This window comes from Leucopleurus acutus, assembly GCF_964270905.1.
Source record: "Leucopleurus acutus genome assembly, chromosome: 9".
NCBI lineage: Eukaryota > Metazoa > Chordata > Mammalia > Artiodactyla > Delphinidae > Leucopleurus > Leucopleurus acutus.
In genome coordinates, this window is record NC_139144.1 from 67366075 (window position 1) to 67394043 (window position 27969).

The following is a 27969-nucleotide window of genomic DNA, read 5'->3' on the forward strand; positions in this document are numbered from 1 at the left end:
TTGTAGCTATCCAGTTTGCTGTTACAAATCTTTGTGTTTTAGCTGCTCAGTCTTTATTTCCTGGTTCATTTCTTTTTTAAAAACTAATTAATTAATTTTTGGCTGCGTTGGGTCTTCTTTGCTGCGCATGGGCTTTCTCTAGTTGCGGTAAGTGGGGGCTACTCTTCATTGCGGTGCGCGGGCTTCTCACTGCGGTGGCTTCTCTTTGTTGCGGAGCATGGGCTGTAGGCACACAGGCTTCAGTAGTTGCAGCACACAGGCTCAGTAGTCGTGGCTCACGGGCTCTGGAGCACAGGCTCAGTAGTTGTGGCACACGGGCTTAGTTGCTCCACAACATGTGGGATCTTCCTGGACCAGGGCTCAAACCCATGTCCCCTGCATTGGCAGGAGGATTCCTAACCACTGCGCCACCAGGGAGGTCCCTGGTTCATTTCTTTACTGAAGTTCTGCTATCTGTTAAGTATTGGGTTAGATTTCCATTTCTAATTCCCAGCTATATTCTGTACAGTATATTCTGACATGCTGAGTGAAAAGGAAATTAAGTAGAAATGATGCCTGTTTTATGGATATATAAAATAATGTGCAAATAGAAAACAACCATGAAAACCAAAATATGTATTCATTGTATAATTTGCAAAACCACAGTTGCTCTGAGTACAACTTGTAGTCTGTTTTCTGATTACTGAGAAGGGCAAATTGAGTAGACATGAGAACTTGGCATGAAAGGATTAAATTAGTGATCTTAGATAGAACTATAGTCAGTCCTGTCTTGTGTTTTGTATTAGAATATCAAAATTGATCTAATACAGAAAAGTAGGAGTTACTTAGCCAGGTGATTAATTCAACTGTGAGCCTAAAAGATAACTAGAATAACTTATCTGGCAAACCAAAAATACTTGTTTGTGTTTGACCATGGTGCTGTGCTGTTAAAAAGTAATTATATAGATGTAGTTACTTTTTTTTTTTTTTACTTTTTTGAAATTTTCGAATAATTGTAGACTTGATGAAAAGTTGTAGCCCCTATCTTTTTGAAAGTTAAATATTTGGTGAACATGGACGAAGTGCAGAAGTAATACCAAAAACATGCATATACAGTGTGTTATTATGAGATAAATGCACCATCAACATTAGTACTAGCCAGGAGCAAGGGAAAAGGGAGAAGTTTTATGCTTGATGGCGACATCTTTTATTTAAAACTGTGTTGAAGGTTTCTGGATAGGGCTGGGAGATGCCATTGCTTTTTAATTTAAGGATGGGTGTTGTTTGTTTTTTGTTTATTTATTTATTTATGGCTGTGTTGGGTCTTGGTTGCTGCACACCGGCTTTCTCTAATTGTGGCAAGCGGGAGCTACTCTTCGTTGTGGTGCATGGGCTTCTCATCGCGGTGGCTTGTTGCGGAGCATGGGCTGTAGGCGCGTGGACTTAAGTAGTTGCAGCCCGGGGGCTCAGTAGTTGCGGCACACAGGCCCTAAGGTGCTTGGGCTCGTAGGCTCTGGAACGCAGGCTCAGTAGTTATGGCACACAGGCTTAGTTGCTCTGCGGCATGTGGGATCTTCCTAAACCAGGGCTTGAACCCGTGTCCCCTGCATTGACAGGTGGATTCTTAACCACTGTGCCACCAGGGAAGTCCCAGGATAGTGTTCTTATTCACTAGTGGATTCCATTTAACAAATTAGAATCTAACTAAGGTGAACAATACTTTTTTTCCTAATGAGTAGTTTCCTCATTGGTCTTAACTGCTTTCAGACTCTTCTCACTTCATTTAATGAATCTTTGTAAGATTATTGTACTAAAACACTGCTTTCATAAAACAATTGGCCTATTGTAGAACTTTAAATATCTTTCAGTTATAGTACAAGCTTCTAAGGTTTTTGTTAAAAAAACAAAACAAAACAAACAAACAAAACCAAAACCTTATTTCCTGGGCCCTACCAGCAACATTCTAATTCCCTGCTTCTAGGCTAGGGCCCAGGTATTTGTTTTTATCAAGCTTCCCAGATGCTTCTGATTATAGCCAAGTTTGGAAATCATTTCACTGCAAGGTAAAAGCCCAGAGACCTTAATAATAGCTGTTGTGTATTGCACAACCACTGTAACAACTGTCTTTTTTTTTTAAGGGGGGAAATAACATTTTAAATATTTATTTATTTTTGGCTGTTGGGTCTTCGTTGCTGCGCGTGGGCTTTCTCTAGTTGCAGCGAGTGGGGGCTGCTCTTTGTTGCAATGCACGGGCTTCTCATTGCAGTGGCTTCTCTTGTTGTGGAGCACAGGCTCTAGGCGCACAGGCTTCAGTAGTTGTGGCATGTGGGCTCAGTAGTTGTGGCTCATGGGCTTTAGAGGGCAGGTTCAGTAGTTGTCGTGCATGAGCTTAGTTGCTCTGCGGCATGTGGGATCTTCCTGGACCAGGGATTGAACCCATGCCCCCTGCATTGGCCGGTGGATTCCTAACCACTGTGCCACCAGGGAAGTCCCACAACTGTCGTTTATTGTGCTTATTGTATCTGAAGTACCAAATATTTCAAGTATTTCTTATATATTTTGTAATAACCTCATAAATATGTTATCTCAGTCTAAAGCTCAGAAAGGTTATGTAGCTTATCCACACAGAGCATAGCTTTAAGTTACAGCAGGTGCTAGAATTCAGATTTCTAACTATATTTATACAGTGGTCCCCCCTTATCTGTGGAGGATACGTTCTAAGATCCCCAGTGGATGCTTGAAACCACAGATAGTACCAAAACCTATATATATATACTGTTTTTTCCTATACATACATACCTATGATAAAGTTTAATTTATAAGTTAGGCATAGTAAGAGATGGTCAACAATAGCTAATAATAAAGGAGAACACTTGTAACAATATACTGTAATAAAAGTTATAAAAATGTGGTGTTTCTCTTAATCAACTTCTTCACCTCTGCCAGAAATGTGACAGTGGCTTCTTCATTGGCAGACTCAGCCTCTCCAGTAATTTTTATATTTTTCAGTCCAGATCTATTCTTGAATCTGTGTAACCATCTCGTATATGTAGTAAATGGCTTGGTGTCACTCCTTTTAGGGGATCCCTTGCTTGCTAAGTTTTCATATAGACTCTATGCTTTCTGGCGTGACATGTTGCCCTCAGTTGGAACACACTTTATGTTGATGCCTTCCACCCACAAATTTAATGCCTTTTCCATCCTAACTAAGCATTTATTATACACTGTGGCTGTAACTTTGCAGTTTGAGGTGCATCGGCAAAACTAGCAGAAATTTCTTTTTCCTTCTGTATTTCACGGATAGAAGATTCCTTCTTACTATAGATCTTAGCAACCTCAGCATACAATTTTTTTTTCCTTATTAAATCAAGATGTTCACCTTTTCACTTAAAGGAAGTACTTTACAAAATCTTCTCTTTGGCATATCTGAATTGCCAGCATCGCAACTCTCGTGCTTTGGGGCCATTATTAAGTAAAATTATGAAGTAAGGGTTCCTTGAACACAAGCACGGCAATACCACAACAGGCGATCTGATTAACAGAGAAGGCTACTAAGTGACTAACAGGCAGGATACACTGGACAAAAGGATGAATCATGTCATGGGCTGGACGGAGCAGGAAAGCACTGGAAGGTGTGAGATTTCATCATAGTACTCAGAACTGCACACAATTTAAAACTGATGAATTACTTATTTTTGGAATTTTCCATTTAATATTTTTGGACCACAGTTGACAGCTGGTAACTGAAACCTCGGAAAGCAAAACTTGAGATAAAGGGGGACTACTGTACTGCCCTATGATTCTCTAATATGTTTTTTCATTAAAAACTTAGGAAGTCATTTTAGGGTCTCTGCTTGGCTTTTTCTTCCATTCAGATCAAATTATGTTTTGTATTCTTGCTTTACGTATGCTGTTCTTACCTACCTTGAAGTTGCATTCATCCATTAATGAAGGCCCAGCTCAAAACTACTCATTCGGGAAACTTTACCCAACTGAGTCTTTGATCCTTTCCTTGCCTTAAACTCCTTTAAGACTACTCTCTTAGTAGGTAACAGCATTGTCAGTGTTTAAAAATGTATTATCAGTTATTTATGCTTAATATTACAAATATTGTTGGGGTAGTGTTGCAGTATTGTGATGGGTGGCATGCTTTTTTGAGCCTTCCACTGATCTTTACTATATATAGTACTGATCTTGAGTAGAATGTTGTTTTTATAATGAAATATGTTAAAGACCTTGATTATGGAAAAAAGTAGAATTTGCTGTTTTGAGGTATCAGATTACTTTGGTTGCTTCAGTAGCTCAACAAGGCAGGCTTTTCAAATCTTTTGTTGTAGAGTAAATTTACAAACATACAGAAACATTTATCACAGTCTATTAATAATTTCAACAGTAATAATTTACTTTGCAATGCAATTTTTTACAAGTATTTTCTTAAGAAATTTATTAGTCTGCTAGGGCTGCCATAATAGAATACCACAGATGAGGTGGCTTAAACCAGTGGTCCCCAACCTTTTTGGCACCAGGGACCGGTTTCGTGGAGTACAATTTTTCTCTGGACCAGTGGCGGTGGGGGAGGGGTTGGGGATGGTTCAGGTGGTAATGCGAGCGATGGGGAGGGCAGATGAAGCTTTGCTCACTCGCTACTCACCTCCTGCTGTGCAGCCTGGTTCCTAACAGGCTGCTCACCGCTATCGGTCCACGGCCTGGGGGTTGGGGACCCCTGGCTTAAACAACAGACATTTGTTTTCTCACAGGAAAGTCCAGGATCAAGGTGCCAGCAGGTTTGGTTTCTGGTGAAGGGTCTTTCTGGATTGCATATGGCCACCTTCTCACTGTGTCCTTACATGGCCTTTGTGCACTCATGAAGGGAGAAAGAGATATCTCTAGTGTCTCTTCCTCTTGTAAGATACCAGTCCCATATGATGGACCCCACTCTTATGACCTCCTTTAACCTAAATTACTTCTTAAAGGCCTTATCTCCCAAATATAGTTACATTGGGGTTAGGGCTTCATCGTAAGAATTTTTGGGGTACACAATTCAGTCCATAACAGGAATTGAATTTCTGTTTTTCTGTATGGTGTTGTAATGTAGATAAGCTGTAGAAAAATTTTTAAAAAACAGGTAATAATGAATACTTTTTCTGCCTACTTACATTTCTTTTTATTAGGCAAGTAATGCTAAGATGAGTATCAGTCAAACATTTTGTGAGTCATGGGATTCAATATTCTGACAAGAAATGGCTTTTATGTCTTTAAGAAGCTGCTTTGAGAGGTATATACAGGAAATAATTTGAATTCATTGACAAAACTGCTGTGTTGTATACAGAATGCATATATGTCATCAGTGCACAAGATACAGTAGTGACTGATTAAAACTGACTAAAGTTAATCCTTTAAAATTTTTGAGTATGTTCTTGATATTTCTTTTCTTTTTTAAAAAAATTAATTTATTAATTTATGTGTTTATTTGGCTGTGTTGGGTCTTTGCTGCTGCGTGCAGGCTTTCTCTAGTTGCGATGAGCGGGGGGCTACTCTTCATTGAGGTGTGCAGGCTTCTCATTGCCGTGGCTTCTCTTGTTTTGGAGCACGGGCTCTAGGCCTGCAGGCTTCAGTAGTTGTGGCTCGCAGCCTCTAGAGCACAGGCTCAGTAGTTGTGGCATGTGTGCTTAGTTGCTCTGCAGCATGTGGGATCTTCCTGGCCCAGGGCTCAAACCCGTGTCCCCTGCATTATTAGCAGGTGGATTCCTAACCACTGCGCCACCAGGGAAGCCCTACTTTTTTATTTCTGCTTTTTTAAATGTGGCCTCTAGAAAATTTAAAATTACGTGTATGACTTGTGTTATATTTCTAACAAACAGTGCTGATTTAGTCTGTTAGGAACTTACTGCCTTCTGAGATAGTACATTCATCTTTCAATGGCTGTCACTTAATTTTTTTCTTCCTATTTTAAAATTTTTGAATTTTATTTATTTTTTTATACAGCAGGTTCTTATTAGTTATCCATTTTATACATATTAGTGTATATATGTCAATCCCAATCTCCCAATTCATCACCCCCCACCCCCACCCGCCACTTTCCCCCCTTGCTGTCCATACGTTTGTTCTCTACATCTGTGCCTCTGTTTCTGCCCTGCAAACCAGTTCATCTCTACCATTTTTCTAGGTTCCACATATATGCGTTAATATACAATATTTGTTTTTCTCTTTCAGACTTAATTCACTCGGTATGACAGTCTCTTGATCCATCCATGTCTCTACAAATGATCCAATTTCGTTCTTTTTATGACTGACTAATACTCCATTGTATATATGTACCACATCTTCTTTATCCGTTCATCTGTCGATGGGCATTTAGGTTGCTTCCATGACCTGGCTATTGTAAATAGTGCTGCAATGAACATTGGGGTGCATGTGTCTTTTTTTTTTTTTTTTCGTGGTACGCGGGCCTCTCACTGCTGTGGCCTCTTCCGTTGCGGAGCACAGGCTCTGGATGCGCAGGCTCAGCGGCCATGGCTCACGGGCCCAGCCGCTCCGCAGCATGTGGGATCTTCCCGGACCGGGACACGAACCCGTGTCCCTTGCATCGGCAGGCGGACTCTCAACCACTGCGCCATCAGGGAAGCCCCATGTGTCTTTTTGAATTACGGTTTTCTCTGGGTATATGCCCAGTAGTGGGATTGCTAGGTCATATGGTAATTCTAGTTTTAGTTTTTTAAGGAACCTCCATACTGTTCTCCATAGTGGCTGTATCAATTTACATTGCCACCAACAGTGCAAGAGAGTTCCCTTTTCTCCACACCCTCTCCAGCATATGTTGTTTGTAGATTTTCTGTTGATGCCCATTCTAACTGGTATGAGGTGACACCTCATTGTAGTTTTGGTTTGCATTTCTCTAATAATTAGTGATGTTGAGCAGGTTTTCATGTGCTTCTTGGCCATCTGTATGTCTTCTTTGGACAAATGTCTATTTAGGTCTTGTGCCCAATTTTTGATTGGGTTGTTTGTTTTTTAATATTGAGCTGCATGAGCTGTTTATATATTTTGGAGATTAATCCTTTGTCCGTTGATTCATTTGCAAATATTTTCTGCCATTTTGAGGGTTGTCTTTTCATCTTCTTTGTAGTTTCCTTGGCTTTGTAAAAGCTTTTAAGTTTCATTAGATCCCATTTATTTATTTTTGTTTTTATTTCCATTACTCTAGGAGGTGGATCAGAAAAGATCTTGCTGTGATTTATGTCAGAGTGTTCTTCCTATATATTCCTTTAAGAGTTTTACAGTATCTGGTCTTACATTTAGGTCTCTAGCCCATTTTGAGTTTATATTTGTGTATGGTGTTAGGGAGTGTTCTAATTTCATTCTTTTACATGTAGCTGTCCAGTTTTCCCAGCACCACTTATTGAAGAGGCTGTCTTTTCTCCATTGTATATCCTTCCCTCTTTGCCATAGATTAGTTGACCATAGGTGTGTGGGTTTATCTCTGATCTTTCTATCCTGTTCCATTGATCTGTATTTCTGTTTTTGTGCCAGTACCATATTGTGTTGATTACTGTAACCTTGTAGTATAGTCTGAAGTCAGGGAGTCTGATTCCTCCAGCTCAGTTTTTTCCCCTTGAGACTGCTTTGGCTATTCAGAGTCTTTTGTGTCTCCATACAGATTTTAAGATTTTTTTGTTCTAGTTCTGTAAAAAGTGCCATTGGTAATTTGATAGGGATTGCACTGAATCTGTAGATTGCTTTGGATAGTGTAGTCATTTTCACAATATTGATTCTTCCAATCCAAGAATATGTTATATCTCTCCATCTGTTTGTATCATCTTTAATTTCTTTCATTAGTGTCTTATAGTTTCCTGCATACAGGTCTTTTGTCTCCCTACGTAGGTTTATTCCTAGGTATTTTATTCTTTTTGTTGCAGTGGTAAATGGGAGTGTTTCTTAATTTCTCTTTCAGATTTTCCATCATTAGTGTATAGGAATGCAAGAGATTTCTGTGCATTAATTTTGTGTCCTGCAACTTTACTAAATTCATTGATCAGCTCTAGTAGTTTTCTGGTGGCATCTTTAGGTACCTCTATGTATAGCACCATGTCATCTGCAAACAGGGATAGTTTAACTTCTTCTTTTCCAATTTGTATTCCTTTCATTTCCTTTTCTTCTCTGGTTGCCGTGGCTAGGACTTCCAAAACTATGTTGAATAATAGTGGCGAGAGTGGACATCCTTGTCTCTTTCCTGATCTTAGAGGAAATGCTTTCAGTTTTTCACCATTGAGAATGATGTTGGTTGTGGGTTTGTCGTATATGGCCTTTATTATGTTGAGGTAGGTTCCTCTATGCCCACTTTCTGCAGAGTGTTTACCATAAATGGGTGTTGAATTTTGTCAAAAGCTTTTTCTGCATCTATTGAGATAATCGTATGGTTTTTCTTCAATTTGTTAATGGTGTATCACATTGATTTGCGTATTTTGAAGAATCCTTGCATCCCTCGGATAAATCCCACTTGATCTGGTGTATGATTCTTTTAATGTGTTGTTGGATTCTGTTTGCTAGCATTGTGTTGAGGATTTTTGCATCTTTATTCATCAGTGATGTTGGTCTGTAATTTTCTTTTTTTGTAGTATTTTTGTCTGGTTTGGTATCAGGGTGATTGTGGCCTCATAGAATGAGTTTAGGAGTGTTCCTTCCTCTGCAATTTTTTCGAAGAGTTTGAGAAGGATAGGTGTTAGCTCTTCTCTAAATGTTTGATAGAATTCACCGGTGAAGCCATCTGTTCCTGGACTTTTGTTTGTTGGAAGATTTTTAATCACAGTTTTGTTTTGGGGTACGTGGGCCTCCCACTGCTGTGGCCTCTCCCGTTGCAGAGCACAGGCTCCGGACGAGCAGGCTCAGCAGCCATGGCTCACGGGCCCAGCCACTCTGCGGCATGTGGGACCTTCCCGGACCGGAGCACGAACCCGCGTCCCCTGCATCGGCAGGCGGACTCTCAACCACTGCGCCACGAGGGAAGCCCTAATCACAGTTTTAATTTCGTTACTTGTGATTGGTCTGTTCATGTTTTCTATTTCTTCCTGGTTCACTCTTGGAAGGTTATACCTTTCTAAGAATTTGTCCACTTCTTTCAGGTTGTCCATTTTACTGGCATAGAGTTGCTTGTAGTAGTCTCTTGTCATGCTTTGTATTTCTGCAGTGTCCGTTGTAACTCTTCCTTTTTCATTTCTTATTTTATTGATTTGAGTTCTCTCCCTCTGTATCTTGATGTGACTGTCTAAAGGTTTATCCATTTTGTTTATCTACTCAAAGAACGAGCTTTGAGTTTTATTGATCTCTGCTATTTTTTTTTGTTTATATTTCATGTATTTCTGCTCTGATCTTTATGATTTCTTTCCTTCTACTAACTGTGGGTTTTGTTTTTTCTTTCTCTAGTTCCTTTAGGTGTAAGGTTAGATTGTTAATTTGAGGTTTTTCTTGTTTCTTGAGGTAGGCTTGTATTGGTATAAAATTCCCTCTTAGAACTGCTTTTGCTGCATCCCATAGGTTTTGGATCGTCGTGTTTTCATTGTCATTTGTTTCTAGGCATTTTTAAATTTCCTCTTTGATTTCTTCAGTGACCTCTTGGTTATTTAGTAGTGTATTGTCTAGCCTCCATGTGTTTGTGTTTTTTATGTTTTTTCCCCTGTAATTGATTTCTAATCTCCTAGTGTTGTGATCGGAAAAGATGCTTGATAACGATTTCAGTTTTCTTAAATTTACTGAGGATTGATTTGTGACTCAAGATGTGATCTATCCTGGAGAATGTTCCATGCACACTTGAGAAAAAAGTGTAATCTGCTGTTTTTGGATGGAATGTCCTATAAATATCAATTAATTCTATCTGGTCTATTGTGTCATTTAAAGCTTCTGTTTCCTTAGTAATTTTCTGTCTGTTGATCTGTCCAGATAGATCAATTTATAATTGTTTTGTTTTCTTCTTGGATTGATCCTTTGATCATTATGTAGTGTCCTTGCTTGTCTCTTGTAACATTCTTTATTTTAAAGTCTATTTTATCTGATATGAGTATTGCTTCTCCAGCTTTCTTTTGATTTCCATTTGCAGGGAATATCTTTTTCCATCCCCTCACTTTCAGTCTGTATGTGTCCCTAGGTCTGAAGTGGGTCTCTGGTAGATAGCATATATATGGGTCTTGTTTTTGAATCCATTCAGTGAACCTGTGTCTTTTGGTTGGAGCATTTAATCCGGTCACGTTTAAGGTAATTATCGATATGTATGTTCCTGTTTCCATTTTCTCAGTTGTTATGGGTTTGTTTTTGTAGGTCCTTTTCTTCTCTTGTGTTTCCCATTTAGAGAAGTTCCTTTAGCATTTGTTGTAGAGCTGGTTTGGTGGTGCTGAATTCTCATAGCTTTTGCTTGTCTGTAAAGCTTTTGATCTCTCCATCGAATCTGAATGAGATCCTTGCCAGGTAGAGTAATCTTGGTTGTAGGTTCTTCCCTTTCATCACTTTAAATATATCATGCCATTCCTTTCTATCTTGTAGAGTTTCTGCTGAGAAATCAGCTGTTAACCTTATGGGAGTTCCCTTGTATGTTGTCATTTTTCCCTTGCTGCTTTCAGTAATTTTTCCTTGTCTTTAATTTTTGTCAATTTGATTACTATGCGTCTTGGCATGTTTCTCCTTGGGTTTATCCTGCCTGGAACTCTCTGCACTTCCTGGACTGGGTGGCTTTTTCCTTTCCCACATTAGGGAAATTTTCGACTATAATCTCTTCAAATATTTTCTTGGGTCCTTTCTCTCTCTCTTCTCCTTCTGGGACCCCTATAGTGCGAATGTTGTTGTGTTTAATGTTGTCCCAGAGGTCTCTTAGGCTGTCTTCATTTCTTTTCATTCTTTTTTCTGTTCCACAGCAGTGAATTCCACCATTCTGTCTTCTAGGTCACTTATCCGTTCTTTTGCCTCAGTTATTCTGCTACTGAATCCTTCTAGTGTATTTTTCATTTCATTTATTGTATTGTTCATCTCTGTTTGTTTGTTCTTTGATTCTTCTAGGTGTTTTTTCTTTAATTCTTCTAAGTCTTTGTTAAACATTTCTTACATCTTCTCGATCTTTGCCTCCATTCTTTAACCGAGGTCCTGGATCATCTTCACTATCAATATTCTGAATCCTTTTTCTGGAAGGTTGCCTATCTCCACTTCATTTAGTTGTTTTTTGGGGGTTTTATCTTGTTCCTTCATCTGGTACCTAGCCCTCTGCCTTTTCATCTTGTCTGTTTTTCTGTGACTGTGGGTTTTGTTCCACAGGCTGCAGGATTGTAGTTCTTCTTGCTTTTGCTGTCTGCCCTCTGGTGGATGACACTATCTAATAGGCTTGTGCAAATTTCCTGATGGGAGGGACAGATGGTGGGTAGAGCTGAGTGTTGCTCTTGTGGGCAGAGCTCAGTAAAACTTTAGTTCGCTTGTCTGCTGATGGGTGGGGCTGGGTTCCCTCCCTGTTGGTTGTTTGGCCTGAGGCGACCCAACACTGGAGGCCACCTGGCTCTTTGGTGGGGCTATTGGAGGACTCCGGGAGGGCTCTTGCCAAGGAGTACTTCCCAGAACTTCTGCTGCCCGTGTCCTTGTCCTCACGGTGAGCCACGGCCGGAGGCCTTCCAACACAGCAGGTAGGTTTGGTTCAGTCTCCTATGGGATCACTGCCCCTTCCCCTGGGTCCCGATGTGCACACTACTTTGTCTGTGCCTTCCAAGAGTGGAGTCTCTGTTTCCCCTAGTCCTGTCGAAGTCCTGCAATCAAATCCCACTAGCCTTCAAAGTCTTGATTCTCTAGGAATTCCTCCTCCTTTTGCCAGACCCCCAGCTTGGGAAGCCTGTCGTGGGGCTCAGAACCTTCACTCCAGTGGGTGAACTTCTGTGGTATAAGTGTTCTCCAATTTGTGAGTCACCCTACCAGCAGTTATAGGATTTGATTTTATTGTGATTGCACCCCTGCTACCGTCTCGTTGTGGCTTCTCCTTTCTCTTTGGATGTGGGGTATCTTTTTTGGTGAGTTCCAGTGTCTTCCTCTCAATGACTATTCAGCACTTAGTTGTGATTCCGGTGCTCTTACAAGAGGGAGTGAGTGCACGTCCTTCTACTCAGTCATATTGAACCCTCTTCCTATTTTTATATGTATCTGTCTTTGATATTTGTATTCAGATATACTCATTTACTCCTTAAGACCAAAAAGATATCTGATTTCTGTCTTTAATATTATTATTTAATAGTTTGAAGACAATTCTCTCTTTGAATCTTTTGTGCCAACATTTAGTCTTTCCATTTCTTTTAACAAGGAAAATGTTATGTGGCAGGTGGTTATATCCGTCCAACCATTGTTAACTCCCCTCTGAACTTTCTTCATTTGGTACATATCCCTGCTGACACCTTGAACTGAAATGAATATCTTGTGATTTTAAATTGCAGTTTTGAATAAATCTATCTTTTGTGTCCATCTATGTGCTATATAAATCTGTTAACGAGGCCTAAAGTTAAGTTATCTTTTAGGGTAACTATTTCCTTACTGACATGTGGAGCATAGTGTCAACTAAGGTGTCTCTACCTTTCCCACTTGTGCTGCTATTGTTTCATCTTGCTTCTTCAACACTTTTTTTTTTTTTTTAAATTAGAGGAACTTCTTGATTGAGTGGGTGAAATGTGTTCCACCACCTCCTCCTTACTATTTGCGTCACATTTTGTAGTTCTGCCCTTAACTGAAACTTCATCTATTAGATTCTGGTTTGAGCATGGATAAAAGGACAAGGTTTGGATCCACATATTTCCATATGGAATTTCATTTGTGTTCTGACTGTGTCTTATAAAGTATTTGTTACTTTTTTAGCTTTTATCATGTGTACACTTAAAGTATATCTTTTATGCTTTTATCAAAATATTTTTATTATTTTTTTAAAATAAATTTTGTTTTATTTATTTTTTAAATTTCTTTTTGGCTGTGTTGGGTCTTTTGCTTTCTCTAGTTGCAGCGAGCGGGGGCTACTCTTTGTTGCGGTGCATGGGCTTCTCATGGCGGTGGCTTCTCTTGTTGTGGAGCATGGGCTATAGGGGCACCGGCTTCAGTAGTTGTGGTTTGCGGGCTCTAGGGCGCAGGCTCAGTAGTGGTGGCGCACGGGCTTAGTTGCTCTGCGGCAGGTGGGATCTTCCCGGACCAGGGCTCAAACCCGTGTGCCCTGCATTGGCAGGTGGATTCTTAACCACTGCGCCACCAGGGAAGCCCTCAAAATCTCAAAATATTATATAATGTTATCTGGGCTTAATTAGGGTTGGATCCTTGTGGTGTGTAATTCTGTTGAAGTTGATATACAGCTAAGCAACTATTAATCCATCTTAATATATTTGTACTCCAGCCTTTGTTAATCTGCCTTGTCCATATTCACATCATGATTGAAATCTTGTCAGAATTATCTGTACAGTTTCTTCCTATGCATTCTAATGAACATGTCAGAAATGGAAAATAAACATCTGATTTATCAAAAAGAAAACCTATAGTGACTTGTGAATATGACTTCATTTTCTTTTTATGTGACTTTTTTTTTTGGATGGAAATGCTTCAGGTTCCTTAATAATAACTTGGAAAATAGAAAATAGTATAAAAGTGACTTACCTCCAAATCCAGTAAGCAAAATACAACCAGTGTTAACATTTGGATGTATTTTCTCTTTGACTTTTTTCTTTGTAAACTTTTAAAAACTTTAATGTTGGTGGCGTATGATTACATTTCTCTTGGGTAAATACTTAGGCTAAGTTATAGGTAGATGTACATTTAACTTTTTAAGAAATTGCCAAAACATTTTCCCACATAGATGTTAACATTTATGTTTCCATCAACAGTGTATAAAAATTCTGGTTGGTTCACGTATTCACCAACACCTGGGATGGCCACTCTTACTAATTTTAGCCATTCTAGTGGAATTGTAGAGATACCTCATTGTGATCATAATTTGCATTTTCCTAACGACTGATGTTGATCTTATCATGTGCTTATTGCCATCTGTATGTCTTTGGTGGTCTGTTGAAATCTTTGGTCCATTTTTAAGTTGTGCTTGTTGTCTAATTGAGTTGTTTATTTTAGATACTAGTCCTTTGTTGAACTATGCAAATAACTTATTTCTCATCATACCTTTATCTACTGTTAATAATCCTTGTCTGTCACAATTATTACTGTGCTGTTTGCCTCAGTAGTGATTTTTTGTTTCCAATTTTTTTTTTTTTTTTTTTGGCCACTCCTTGTGGCTTGCAGGATCTTAGTTCCCAGATGAGGGATTGAACCCAGGACATGGTAGTGAAAGTGCCAAGTCCTAACCACTGGACTGCCAGGGATTCCCAATGCTACATTTTTTAATGGGAATTCTTTTGTAAGGAAGAATTGTTCTATCTCATGCATTCATTCATTCAATTATTTATTAATATTAGGACACATGAATATTAATTTTATCATTGCTTTTTGCTCCAATTGTCCTGAATTTGACCATTGGGAGCTCTTTCCCATTAGCTCCTATTCATCTTTCAACATGCCTCATAATTTTTTTTTGGAGCACTTATTTTCTGATTCGTCTTTTATTTTTCTTCCTTAAGCCCTGGAATTGACCATTTTCCAAGGAGTTCAGGTTCCTTTTATTTCAGAATAGTATTTAGAAGCCAGGGTCTCTGCACTAAAAGTGCTCATTACTCCTGGGGTGTTTTTGCTTCTAGGTGTTTTGAACATAGATCTAGGAAGTTATATTTTTGTGTACATTCACACATCTGTATTTCTATACATATCTATGCATATGTATAGATAATATAGTATATATGTTAACATAAATATATATGTTTATGTATATTAAAAACCATGAGTTCATACTAATACACCAATTCTAATCTACTAACACAAGATTCAGTCTAGCCTTTCTCTTTTCTTATTTGTAACTCCTTTCTCCAACAGTGGAAAACCTGACTCTCATCTACAATTTATTTACTTATTTGTTCAGTTCTGGTATACACATAAGTGTAGTTTCAGAATTGCTGTTGTAAATATATTTACTTACTAGAGTGTAGTATTGCATACACTTCTTTTTGTCTTTAGTCTTATACTATTCAATCAGCATACTGTTTTCCAGAGTTACGTTCTTTTCTTACCCACCTTGTTCATTGGTGTTATGTTACTCATTTGAAATACAGTTAGTTTTATTTGTTACTGTTTTTAGTCCATTTTGAGCTCTTGTCACATCCTGGCTGATTTTGGTTATTTTTTTCATTGGAATATGTGAAACATTATTGTGGTGTTAATAGTCAATTCTGTAAAACAGTATGTCAGGAAGTATCCCTTCCACCTCTTATCTCTTTTACCCTATTCTCATTTTCTTTTTCTGCCATTTAACCACCCATCCATATGGGTAACCAGTCTTAATAATTTCTTGCTTAGTTTTTAGTTTATTCCTATCTTTTTACACAAATGAGAAGATACATGTAGGAAAGGGGATATAAAAATTATATATGAAAGGTAGTGTATTATAGACACTACATACTTGATTCTATAACAGCTTTATTGAGATACAATTCACATGCCATAAAATTCAGTTCTGTCATTTTTAGTATATTCACAGAGTTGTGCAACCATCATCATCACTATCTAATTTGAGGCCATTTTCATCAGGCCAAAAAGAAACCCTGTACTTATTAACAATTACTCCAATTCTCTCCTATTCCCAGGTCTAGGCAGCCACTAATCTACTTTCCATCTCTATAGAGTTTCCTATTCTGGGCATTTCATATAAATGAAATCATTCAGTAATTTTTTGCAACTAGCTTCTTTCACTTAGCATGATGTTTTCAAGGTTCATCTATGTTGTATTGATAGCATGCATCAGTACTTTGTACCTTTTTATTATTGAATGATATTCTGTTGCATAGAAAATACCACATAATTTTGTTTATCCATTCATCAGTTGATGGACATGTGGGTTATTTCTATTTTTTGAGTGTTGTGAGTAATGCTGCCAAGAACATTTAAGTACCAGTTTTTATGTGGACTTATGTTTTCAATTCTCTTGGATCTATACCTTGGGATGGAATTGCTGGATCATAGGGTAACTATGTTTAATTTTCTGAGGAGCTACCAAACTGTTTGCCAAAGCAGCTGTAGCATTTTACATTCCCACCAGCAATGTGTGAAGGTTTCAATTTCTCCACATCCATGTCCACATTTGTTATTGTCTGTCCCTTTAATCTATAGTAGTAGGAGTGAGGTGGTATCATTGTGGTTCTAATTTGCATTTCCCTAATGGCTAATGATGTTAAACATCTTTTCATGTGCCTATTGTCAATTTATATATCTTCTTTGAGGGAATGTCAGTTAAAGTGCTGTGCCCAATAGTTAATTAGGTTATTTATCTATTTATTGCCATGATGATTACAATTAACTGATAACATTGTAATTTGGGTTATTACCAACTTAGTTTAATAGAATACAGTAATTTTGCTCCTGTGTACTTTCATTTTCTCTTCCCTTCTTTGTGCTCTTCTTTCTACTTTATAAACCCAAGAACACAATTTAATAATTATTGCTTCATGAAGTGTTCCTTTAAATCAGGTAGAAGAGAGTTGCAAATAAAAATTATGTTTGTACTGTCTTTTATAGTAGTGTTTCTTGTAGGACATATCTGATTGTGAGGAATTCTCTCAGTTTTTGCTTATCAGAGAATGTCTTAAGTTCACCTTCGTTTTTGAAAGATGCCTTTGGTAGATACTGAATTCTTGGTTGACAGTCTTTTTGTTTTAACATCTTGAATATGTCATCCATCTACTTTCTGGCCTCTGTGGTTTCTGATGACATGTTAGTCATTATTCATTTTAAGAGTCCCCTGTATATGGTCATTTAAAGTCTCTCTTGCTGCTTTCCTGATTTTTTGTCTCTGTTTTTTGGCAGTTTGATTTTGATGTGTCTAGGTGTGGATCTCTGCTTTTTTCCTGTTTGGAGTTGCTGAGCTTTTAATGTGTAAACATATTTTTCTTCAGATTTGGGATATTGTCTGCCGTTGTTTCTTCAAACATACTTTTTGCCTCTTACTCCCTTTCTCCCCCTGTCTCTTTCCCTCTCTCCCTCCCTCCTCCTTTCCACTACTTCAGGGACTCCCGTTATGTGTAGGTTGGTATGCTTGATTTTGTTCCACAGTCTCTGGCGCTGTTCAGGTTTTTTTCACTCTTTTTTTGTTTCTGTTCCTTAGACTGGTAAATGTTATTTGACCTATCTTCAAGTTTGCTAATTCTTCTGCTAGCTCACATCTGTTTTTGATCCTCTCTCTCTAGTGAAGTTTCATTTCAGTTATTCTACTTTTCAACTTGAGAATTTTTATTTGGTTCTTTTTAATAATTTCCATCTCTTTATTAATTTTCTCTATTTGGTGAATGTAGTTCTTATACTTTTAGTTTTTTAGACATGATTTCCTTTAGTTATTTGAACATATTTTAAATAGCAGATTTAAACTCTCTGTCTAATATCTGAGTTTTCTCAGGGTTAGTTTCTATTGATTGCTTCTTTCCCGCCTGAATATGGGTTATGCTTTCTTGGGGTTTTTTGTGTGTCTGATAATTTTTTGTTGAAAACTGGACATTTTAAATGATACAGCGTGACACCAGTGGTCAGATTCTCCCTCTCCCCTTTCTCCTCCACCCCTCAGGGTTTATTTATTATTGCTGTTTGTTGTTTGCTTGTTTAGTGACTTTTGGGGAACTAATTCTGTAAAGTCTATTTTCTTTGTCATGTGTTGTCACTGAAGTCTCTGGTTATCCTAGTGGTTATTTGTGGGGTCTTGCAAGGAATCATCAAACAGGTCACATAATGTTCTTTGGGAATGGGGCTCTGAAGGAGCCTGTTCTGCCTATTCCAGTTGCTGACAGGGTGCTAATTTTTGCCATGATTGCCTGCTGTGGATTTTCAAGGCTACTGTAGAGCTGATGAGGGAAATAAGAATAAGCGAGTTAAAATGCAACAAATGCTGCAGTTTTTACTGAGATTCAGCCCTTTTTCTTGAATAAGCGCTCTTTGGATTGCTGCAAGCCTTTTGTTAATTTCCAGTTGGAAGAAATTTTCTCTTGATTTTAAGGAAGGAGAGAATTTTCTGAAGTCTACTGCTAATTTCGTTAACGTCACTAGTCTATATCCTTTTGTTTTCCAGTGTATACATAAGAGAATGTTTAAAGGTAAATATTACTGCGCCAACTGTCTAATAATAGTTTTTCCATTCAGTATGTTGTTATCTGTCATTTCTGTTCTAAAACTTTAATTTTAATGGCTGCATGGTGTTTTAACACATGAGAGTACCATAATGTATTATTTGTTTCACTTGTTTTTGGAACTTTGGTTTTTATGATTTTTCATTATCGTTAATAGTGTTTTGTTGAATGTTCTTTTATCTAAATCTTATATATTTGTAAGATTATAAATTCATGAAAGTGGAATTTGTTGAGTGTGAGAGCATGAAAACTTAAGTTTTTGATGCACATGGCCAAATTGATCTTCAGGGAAGTGGTTTCAGTTTATATTCTACCAGTCATGTACGAAAGTGCCTATTTTCCCACATCCTCACTTACTACTGGGTACTACTATTCATTTAGTTTTGTGCTCTCTAGTAGATCTTTTGGTAATGTATTATGTCCTCTATCTATGAAATTTCTATTTCTATATCTAGTAGGGTAGCCGCTAACCACATGTGACTGCTGAGCACTTGAAATGTGGCTAGTCCTAAATAAGTCATGCTATATTTCAAAGATTATTACAAAGGAAAAGAAAGTAGAGTAATGAATAATGTAAAATGAGTCATAATAACTTTTTATATTGATTGCATATTGAAATGATAATATTGTATATACATTGGGTGAAATAAAATGATATTAATTTCACCTTTTTACTCTTACTTCCATAATGTGTCTACTAGAATATTTATAATTACATATGTTATTCACCTTACATTTCTATCAGATAGTGCTTGTCTAGACTCTAGACCATTCTTCCTTTAAAAAAAGCCCTGCTTCTTTAAAGCTAATGCTATTTAACAACAGTATTTTCTCACCCTTCTTAAATTTGTTGGTTACCACATCCCTGTTTTCTCCTTATTTGTCAAAGATGTCACCAAACACTCAGTTTTTCTTTCTACCCCAAGCTATCTTACCATTCTGGGGCGTTTTTAGTGCCCATGTGTAAAACTTGTTCAATAATTTAGCTTCACAGTATCTGGATTATGGTTGAGCCATCATTTTAATGGCTCCATGTGGTCATCATCTGGAACTTCTGTTCCACCTCTGAAATCTTAATTGTATGGCTCATTCTATTCACAATTTCATATTCTTAGCTATCTCATTTCCTTACTTCATACCTTGGATCCTTGACTCTCTCCATTTTGTTCACTAAATCACTTCAACCATACTTGTCAGCTCCCTTGATCCCTTGTAGTTTTGTGTACCCTTTCTGCAAAATAACAGCTTCAAATAACAGCTTATTGGCTTACATTCAAGTTACAGATTGCTATTGGAGTAAAAGATCTCGTGGCTTTAGGGATACATTCACACAGATCTTCAGCCTAAACTAGTGGACAGAATTCCTTGGCTGCCTGTTGTGTATTCCTAGCCCTTCTTTTTGTTTTGGTGGTTGCTGATTCAAATCTTTCTCTCTTAAAATTCCCTGGTCCATCCCTCCTCTTTTAGGATTAGCAGGTGATTTTTTTTTTCTGGAGTTCACAGAAAATCCTGTCCATCATTCCAGAATGTTATCTGTATCCTGGTTTACCTTCCTTTCTTAAGCTGCTTGGGTAGGTAATCTTTTTTTTTTTTTAATTTAATTAATTAATTAATTAATTTGGCTGCATTGGGTCTTTGTTGCTGTGTGTGAGCTATCTATAGTTGCAGCGAGCGGGGGCTACTCTTCATTGAGGTGCACAGGCTTCTCATTGCAGTGGCTTCTCTTGTTGTGGAGCACGGACTCTAGGTGCATGGGCTTCAGTAGTTGCATCACGCGGGCTCAGTAGTTGCAGTGTGCGGGCTTAGTTGCTCCGTGGCATGTGGGATCCTCTCGGACCAGAGATTGAACCCGTGTCCCCTGCATTGGCAGGCAGATTCTTAACCACTGTGCCACCAGGGAAGTCCCTGTCTAGGTAATCTTTTCTTTTTTTTTTTTAAACTTATTTTTTACTTTTTAAAGCATTTTTTAAAAACTTATTTATTGGAGTATAGTTGATTTACAGTGTTGTGTTAATTTCTGCTGTACAGCAGAGTGACTCAGTTATACACATATATATATTCTTTTTTATATTCTTTTCCATTGTGGTTTATCCCAGGATATTGAATATAGTTCCCTGTGCTATACAGTAGGACCTTGTTGTTTATCCATTCTATATGTAATAATTTGCACCTACTAACACCAAACTCGCAGCATTTATTAACATTTAAACATGCAGCTATCATTTTTTTTATTCCTAAAACTTGCATAACCCTTTATTGTCCTCTAGCTTCTACCTTATTGCCCTTCTATTCACAGATAAGCTTTCAGAAAGAATTGTTTACCCTCACTGTCTGCAGTTAGTTATTCAGTGCTTATTTAATTCCAGTCTGCCTTCATCTATCTTCCCCTATCTTTCCACTGCTCTGACAGTGGTCCCTGATAATGATATATAGATTCTTCTATGTCTCTGTATTGACCACTCCAGAGCATTTGGTACAGTTGACCACTTCTTGAAGGAGGCCACTACAGTTGACCTCCTTGAACTGCTTCTAAGAACTACTTTCCTCATTCTTCTCTCTCCCCTTTTCCTAGGTTTGTGTAGGTGATAGTGGTGGTGGTAGTGGGATGTTGCTGTTGGTTCTGACCTGCTTCCTACTTTGTATACTGTAATTGGATCCATACCCATGGGCTTCATACCGTTTAAATGTTGTTGACTTAAAATGTTAATATCTGCCTAACCTAGACATTTCTAGAACTTCTAACTTTTATATATGTAGCTGCCTACTAGATATTTGTCTCCCTAAAGCCAATTTTGCACCTTAAACGCAAATGAATTTTGCTTTTAATGATTGGAACAACCATTAATCCAGTTGCTCAACCTAAATTCATAAATTTGAGTCTTACCACTCCCCCCACAAGTTACAGAGGCTTGTCAGTTCATGTAATATCTTACCCAGCACTGTCCATTAGAAGTTAATGCAAGTCACATATGTAATTTAAACTTTTCTAGTAGCTACATTTAAAAAGTAAAAAGGAACACGTGAGTTTAACTTTAGTATCAGATTTTATGTAGCCCAGTATAGCTAAAATTTTATTTCAACCTGTAATCAGTATAAAAATTGACATGCTTTATTCTTTTTTTCATAATCGGTCTTCAAAACCTGGTTTCTATTTTATACTTAGAATATATATCAATTCAGACTAGCTAAATTTCAAGTGCTCGATAGCCACATGTAGCTAGTGGCTACTGTTACGGACAGTAGCATTCTAACTTAATTTCTCTTCATCCCCACTGCTTCTGTCTTCCCTGGGCTACTGCAACAGATCTTGGGATTGCTACCATTATCTCCTGCAGTTCATCCTCAATATTATTGTTAGTGGTAATTTTCTAAAATATGAATGTGACTCGGCATGTGAATTAATGTGATTGTGCAATTTTCTGCTTCAAATCCTTTAATGCTGTTCATAAGTTTTCAAGATGAAGCCTATTCTAAGTTCTTTAGTGTGGCCAACAAAGTCCTTTATAATCTGGCTTTTGCTTAACTTTCCTACCCTGTATCTTCTGGACCCTGATAATGAGTTGTATTGAGCTATTTGTAGTTACCATAAAGAACTGTGCTCTCTCCTCTTGCTTTTGTACCTTTACAGTTACCAGTTAGCCTACTCATATTCTCTAGTACCTACCCACATCTCTCATCAGACTAAGGCCTACTAGTCCTTCAGGATCTGAAGGATTTGGCCCCAGGATAGGAGAAAACACCCTTTTTTTCGTTCTCATAGCCGTCTTTCTGTGCTTGCCTCCATTATAGTATTTATCACTGTGTTAATATAATTGTCTTCTAACTTACCTGACCTCAGATTCTTAGTTTTATAAGCAGGGACCTTGTTCTTATTAGCTTTTACATCCCTAATTACTAATACACACATTGTAAGGGGCCAGTAACTGTGTTGATTGAATGAGTGTGGCCAGTAATTCTGTGAGTAGAGATTTAAATTCCAAGTTCAGAGCAAAGAAAAAAATGTATTTAAACTTTTAAGTTATCTCATTCTTACATGTGTTCATACAATTAAATATTAAAATCTTTTAAGTAGATTAACCAAGAATCCAGAATAAGATTAAGAAAATAAAAGTTGGTTTCATTTGTACACAATTGTTCATCTCAGTAAAAAGGGTGGAGCTGGGGGCATGCAAACTAAGATATGATCTTTAGAGAAAATTGGGGAGGGAACATCAAAGTTAACATTTAGGACAAGCTTATGTTATCTTGTAACATCTTAGTGTTCTTGTTATATTAAATCTAGAATCTAGGTATTTTTACACCAGTTATATTTAAAATACTTAAGGCATTTAAATAGTGAAGTTCTTTAATTTTCCCCTTGAATTATGTAAGAAATGGGAGGAATTTGACTTAGTGCTAGACAGTTTCATCTATGTGTATGATGTAAGGATTTTGTTAGTAATAATGAGTAGACAAGTAAATTTATGTATCTTTTTTCTTTTGTAGTGAGTAGTTTTTTGTATTTAGAATTACGTAAACTTTAGGAGAAAAAAATTTAATTGTATTTGTCAGTATGTGAAACAGCATACAGTTTGTTTGTGTTTTAAAATCCAAAGTGGTACAGCTTGAACTTGAAATTATTTAGGAAAGATCAAATGTTACCTTTGAAATTTTAAGTTACTGATGTAACCCTTCCTTGGATCTTTGCAGTCTGTTTTTTTGTTTGTTTGTTTGTTTGAATTGTAGTTACTAAGGGGAGAAATAGAATCCTGGTCATATTTATGTAATTTGGGGCTGAATATCTCTTTTTGTAAAGATGGGGAGAGCTGAAGGTTTATAGTACATCCTACCAAAAATATGTTTTAATTTTCCTCAAATTCCGACTTTTGTCACTTCCAACCTGTCACAACTCAATTTCGTTATTGTTACTGAAAAGCATATTTAGCAGTTTTCAAAACAAGTTGCTACTTTTCTCCTTTGGAAAATATATATTAATTTATAAATATTAATATTTATAGATACTAATATTCAGACCTTTAAAATGACAATGGATTTCCACATGCCAAGATTTTGATAACTTTATTCTTTGGAATAAGAACAAATGGCAAGAGAATATAAACAAATCTCAAGGGTTCCAATAATCTGTCAATTGAAACCTTTTTGAGGCATCTTGTTCTTTGAATATAATTGATTTCTAGAAGAAAGTTTAAATAAGTTAAACACTGAAATTACTGGATATTGTATTTAAGTTGATTTTTCCACAGGTAGTGAAATAGCAAGCAGTGGAATTGTAGCTTGATTTTCTTTTTTTTTTTTTTTGCGGTACATGGGCCTCTCACTGTTGTGGCCTCTCCCGTTGCGGAGCACAGGCTCCGGACGCGCAGGCTCAGCGGCTGTGGCTCACAGGCCCAGCCGCTCCGCGGCATGTGGGATCCTCCTGGACCGGGGCATGCACCCGGATCCCCTGCACCGGCAGGCGGACTCTCAACCACTGCGCCACCAGGGAAGACCCTGTAGCTTGATTTTCTTAAATGTGAATTTTGGCATAGAGATTTGGCATATCTTTTAGATAGTAACCAAAAGATTTTGTAAGCATATGCTTTTAGAAAAGATGATTTGATAACTGTTTCTTCTTATGTAACTGATGTTTGAAATCAAGTAATACTCTTAAGACCTCAAGATATTTTGGGTGAATATACTTTTATCTACATTCACATGCTTATAAATGTCAGTTATATCACTCAGGTCTATAAGTAATATTTCTTTATCCAGAGGTTGTATTTCACACTGGCACTGTGAACATTATATTTGTGCAGAAAAAGAATCAGTTTAGGTCTTCTGAATTATAGACTGTGGTTGATTTTAGAATTTGGGGTAAGGAAAGATTCTTATGATATGTGAAAAGTCTGTGTTTTAGTCAACCAGTGTTATATTATTGGTGTATTTCCTAAGTCTGTCTTTTGTGTTGAGACACAGTTTCTTCCTCAGAAGAAACTTTCCTGAAAGTATATTTTTGTCCTTTATCTTTTTTAATAACTCCTGTGTATCAGCACTCTGTTAGGAATGTAGAGATGAATATGACATGATTCTCTCCTGGAAATAAGTTGTGTTGGGAAACTGGCAAGTAACATGTTTAATTTTAAAATAATTTAATTTAAAACATGAAATTATTTAAAATGTTATAGTAGTTATGTACAGAGAATTACCTACTCTCAACCTAGTCACTCTTCTTCCTCACTGTTACTGAGACTGCTTTGGTGCAAAACTACCAGTAATCTTCTTATTTCCAAATTTTATGTTCACATCTCTGGTATTTCATTTGACTGTTCAGTAGCATTTAACACAAGTGAGTGACCTTGAGCCAGTCCTAGTTTTCCTTTCTCCTCACTGACTGATCAATCTTTCTCATTCTTTCTCTGCCTAACATCTCAATGTTGGAGTGCTCCAGGACACTGTCTAGACCCCCTTTTATCTATAATCTCTCTTTGGGAATCTGATCCTCTCCCCATACTATCTATATGCTTATGTTTCCTAAATCTATATTTTCAGCACCAACCAACCCTGGAATTTCTGAATTCATATGTTTAACTGCCTACTGGCCATCTCTTCTTGAATATGTAACAGACACCTCCACTTAACATGTTAAAAGCTATTTTTGATTTTGGTGATTTTGGCCCTCACAGCCCACTCTTTTCCTCCCCTTTGTATCCTGTTTCCCTGGAGATATCACTAGCCATTGAGTTGTTCAAGCCAAGTACTTAGGAGTTATCTTTTGTCTCTTCATCTTTTGTCTGTTTTTCTTTTGCCAGTCACATCTAACCCACCAGCAATGTCCTGACAATTTTTCTTTCAAAACATATTCTGAATCTTCATCTCTCTTTGCATGCATACCATCTAAATTCAGTATACCCTTTCTTTCTTGGACTATTGCAGTAGGCTCCTTACTAGTTTTCTTATTTCCATTTCTTCTCTTAGCAGTAAGAGCTATCTTTAAAACACAAATCAGGTCAGGTCACTTGCCTGTGTAAAACCCTCCAGTGGCTTCCCATCATGCCTAAAATAACATCCAGATTTCTTACTTTGCCTGGGTACAACATGATCTGGCCCCTGCCTGCCTCCCTGACCTCATTTTTTATCACTTATCCCCTGGTCCACTACTTCACCTCATTGTAGTTCATGTACCTTCTTTTTGTTCCTGAAAGTACCAAGTTCATCCCCACTTTAGGGCCCATTCCTTAGCCCTAGAATGCTTTTCTCCCTTTTCTTAATTCAGTCTCCTAGTTGTGCCTAAGACTATTCTAGGAGTTGAGGATAAAGCAATAAATAAGACACACGGGTAGATGGAGGTGTTTTTCTTACACCTTTTTGTATGGTGGGTTCTTTGAATATGTAACCTAAAATATTTTCTCTGAAACTTCTTCAGCTCTCCCAGATGGCTTCCTCTTTTTGATGCCACAACTTATGTAGTTCATTTAATCTGTACCTTGATGGAGTTTACATTTTAGTTGGAGGTAGGGTGGGTGGAGATCATAATAAACAAGATTTGTAAAATGTATGTTAAATGGTGGTAAGTGCTAAAGAGAAAAACATAAAGCAGCAAAGTGCTGAGATGAGTTGTAATTTTAGATAAGGGTGATCAGGGCAGTCCTCTCTTTGAAGGTGACATTTGAATCATCATCTGTTCTAGGTTGTGATATAACTCATAGATTTCTTCAATATAGAATAAAGACATACCCTTTTTAAAGACATTTTGTCCAAGGATAGTCTGTTTTCTTCTCTTTGCTGTATTATTTGCCTTTAAGTTATTACAGGTCACATTTACTTCGTCTTTCCATTTGTTACTGCTTGCCATCTTTAGCTTCCTTCCCTTTCCTGTATCTACAAGTTTGCATTTCTTCCAGTTCTTAACTTTAATTACTTGAAATATAGCACTGTATAAAGATTTTAACTAAAACATTGGCATTTATCTGAAGTGGGCTGTCTTAATCCAGTGACTGACAGAGCAAAACTGTATGAAATTTACATTTTTTTCTTCTTGGGATTTAAATTTGGTCCCTGTATATCTTCTTGAAACATCATACTTTACACTTTTTTTTTTTTTTTTTGCGATACGCGGGCCTCTCACCGTTGTGGCCCCTCCCGCCGCGGAGCACGGGCTCCGGATGCGCAGGCCCAGCGGCCATGGCCTACGGGCCCAGCTGCTCCGCGGCACATGGGACCCTCCCGGACCGGGGCACGAACCCGCGCCCCCTGCATCGGCAGGCGGACTCCCAACCACTGCACCACCAGGGAAGCCCCATACTTTACACTTTTTTCACCATTTCTTGTAAGACTTCAGGTACAGGGCATAGTAATTGTTCTTTATAAAAAGATAGGAGGCCTCTGATTCTGTGTTTGATCAGGAGAGCTGCTGAAATGGATTAAAATTCATTGGGCCTTATATCCGACAAAAAATATTACCTTGACGTGAGTAGAAAAAAGTCTGCCTTCAATTTATTTGTAATTTACCTCTAATTTGTTGAGTTACATGTAAGTAACTTTCATTTTTTTCCCTCTATCTTTTACTATGTTCCAATGGATTTCTCTCTCCTGTTCGACTGAATGTGCCGTGTATGATTCTTGGAATTCCTCGTTTACTGTTCCTCTGTGGATCTGTCTGTTGGAATCTGGAACACTGGAATGATGGAAATGTGTTCTTTACAAAGTAGCTGTGAGTATGCTACATAATTTATAGAGAGGCTTTTTTCTGGTCTAAGTTAAATTTCAGTTATAGTTGGATGAAATATGAACCAAGGAAGCCTTAAATTTAATGCATATTCTTAGCTCTGCATGTAGTAGGCTTTCAAATATTTGACTTTAAAATATTCTGATCAGTATCCTAACTAGTATATTTAAAATTAGTCTTTCAGTTTAATTGGCTTACTTATCTTCTCAATATTTGTCTTAAAAATCAGTTTATATGAATTTTAAGAAAGATAAAAATATTATGGATGGAATATTTAGTTACATATGTGATGCTAGTAAGAAATGCAGATTGCTGTTCTTTGTTAAATCCAAATGTATGAATTAGTACTTTGATCCCATATGAGTTTTTTCGGATGAGAATTTAAATGTGGCAAAAATCTTTAAGAAAAATGTGTACCTCTTAGGAATATTTTGCCATTTTATATATATATACATATATATATATTTTTTTGCCGTACGCGGGCCTCTCACTGTTGTGGCCTCTCCCGTTGCGGAGCACAGGCTCCGGACGCGCAGGCTTAGCGGCCGTGGCTCATGGGCCCAGCCGCTCCGCGGCATGTGGGATCTTCCCGGACCAGGGCACAAATCGGTGTCCCCTGCATCGGCAGGTGGACTCTCAACCACTGCGCCACCAGGGAAGCCCCTTGCCATTATATTTTAATGAATGAGTAAGACCTACCCCTAAGTAAATTAATCAGTAAGACTCTACTCACTCAGATGGTCTGAACTGTGGACAGTGTTTCTCACCAATGGGTAAGTTGAAAATCAGACTGATTTACTATGACAATTTAGAAGTAGATTTCTTTGAATTACTCATGAAACTTACTGAGATCATCAAAGAATCAAAAACCACACAGAAAACTGAATTGAAATTTACTTTAAAACCTGGATAAATCTGATGTCCCTGATGATAGAGGCAGCAGGCTCATGTAAAAATCTTGAAGTGACATAATTGGACCTAGTATAACAGCTTGAAAGATAATGTTACTGACTGACATTGATCATGAGAGCTTTT

At 37.6% G+C, this 27969-nt stretch overlaps 1 protein-coding gene across 1 annotated transcript in view; it reads left to right on the plus strand.

Annotated features, from left to right (window-relative positions):
- SEPTIN7 (septin 7) overlaps window positions 1-27969 on the plus strand; it is a gene marked incomplete at its 5' end in the record, with an annotated part of 103319 nt that overhangs the window by 9422 nt on the left and 65928 nt on the right. The gene's annotated exons all lie outside the window — the stretch shown is intronic.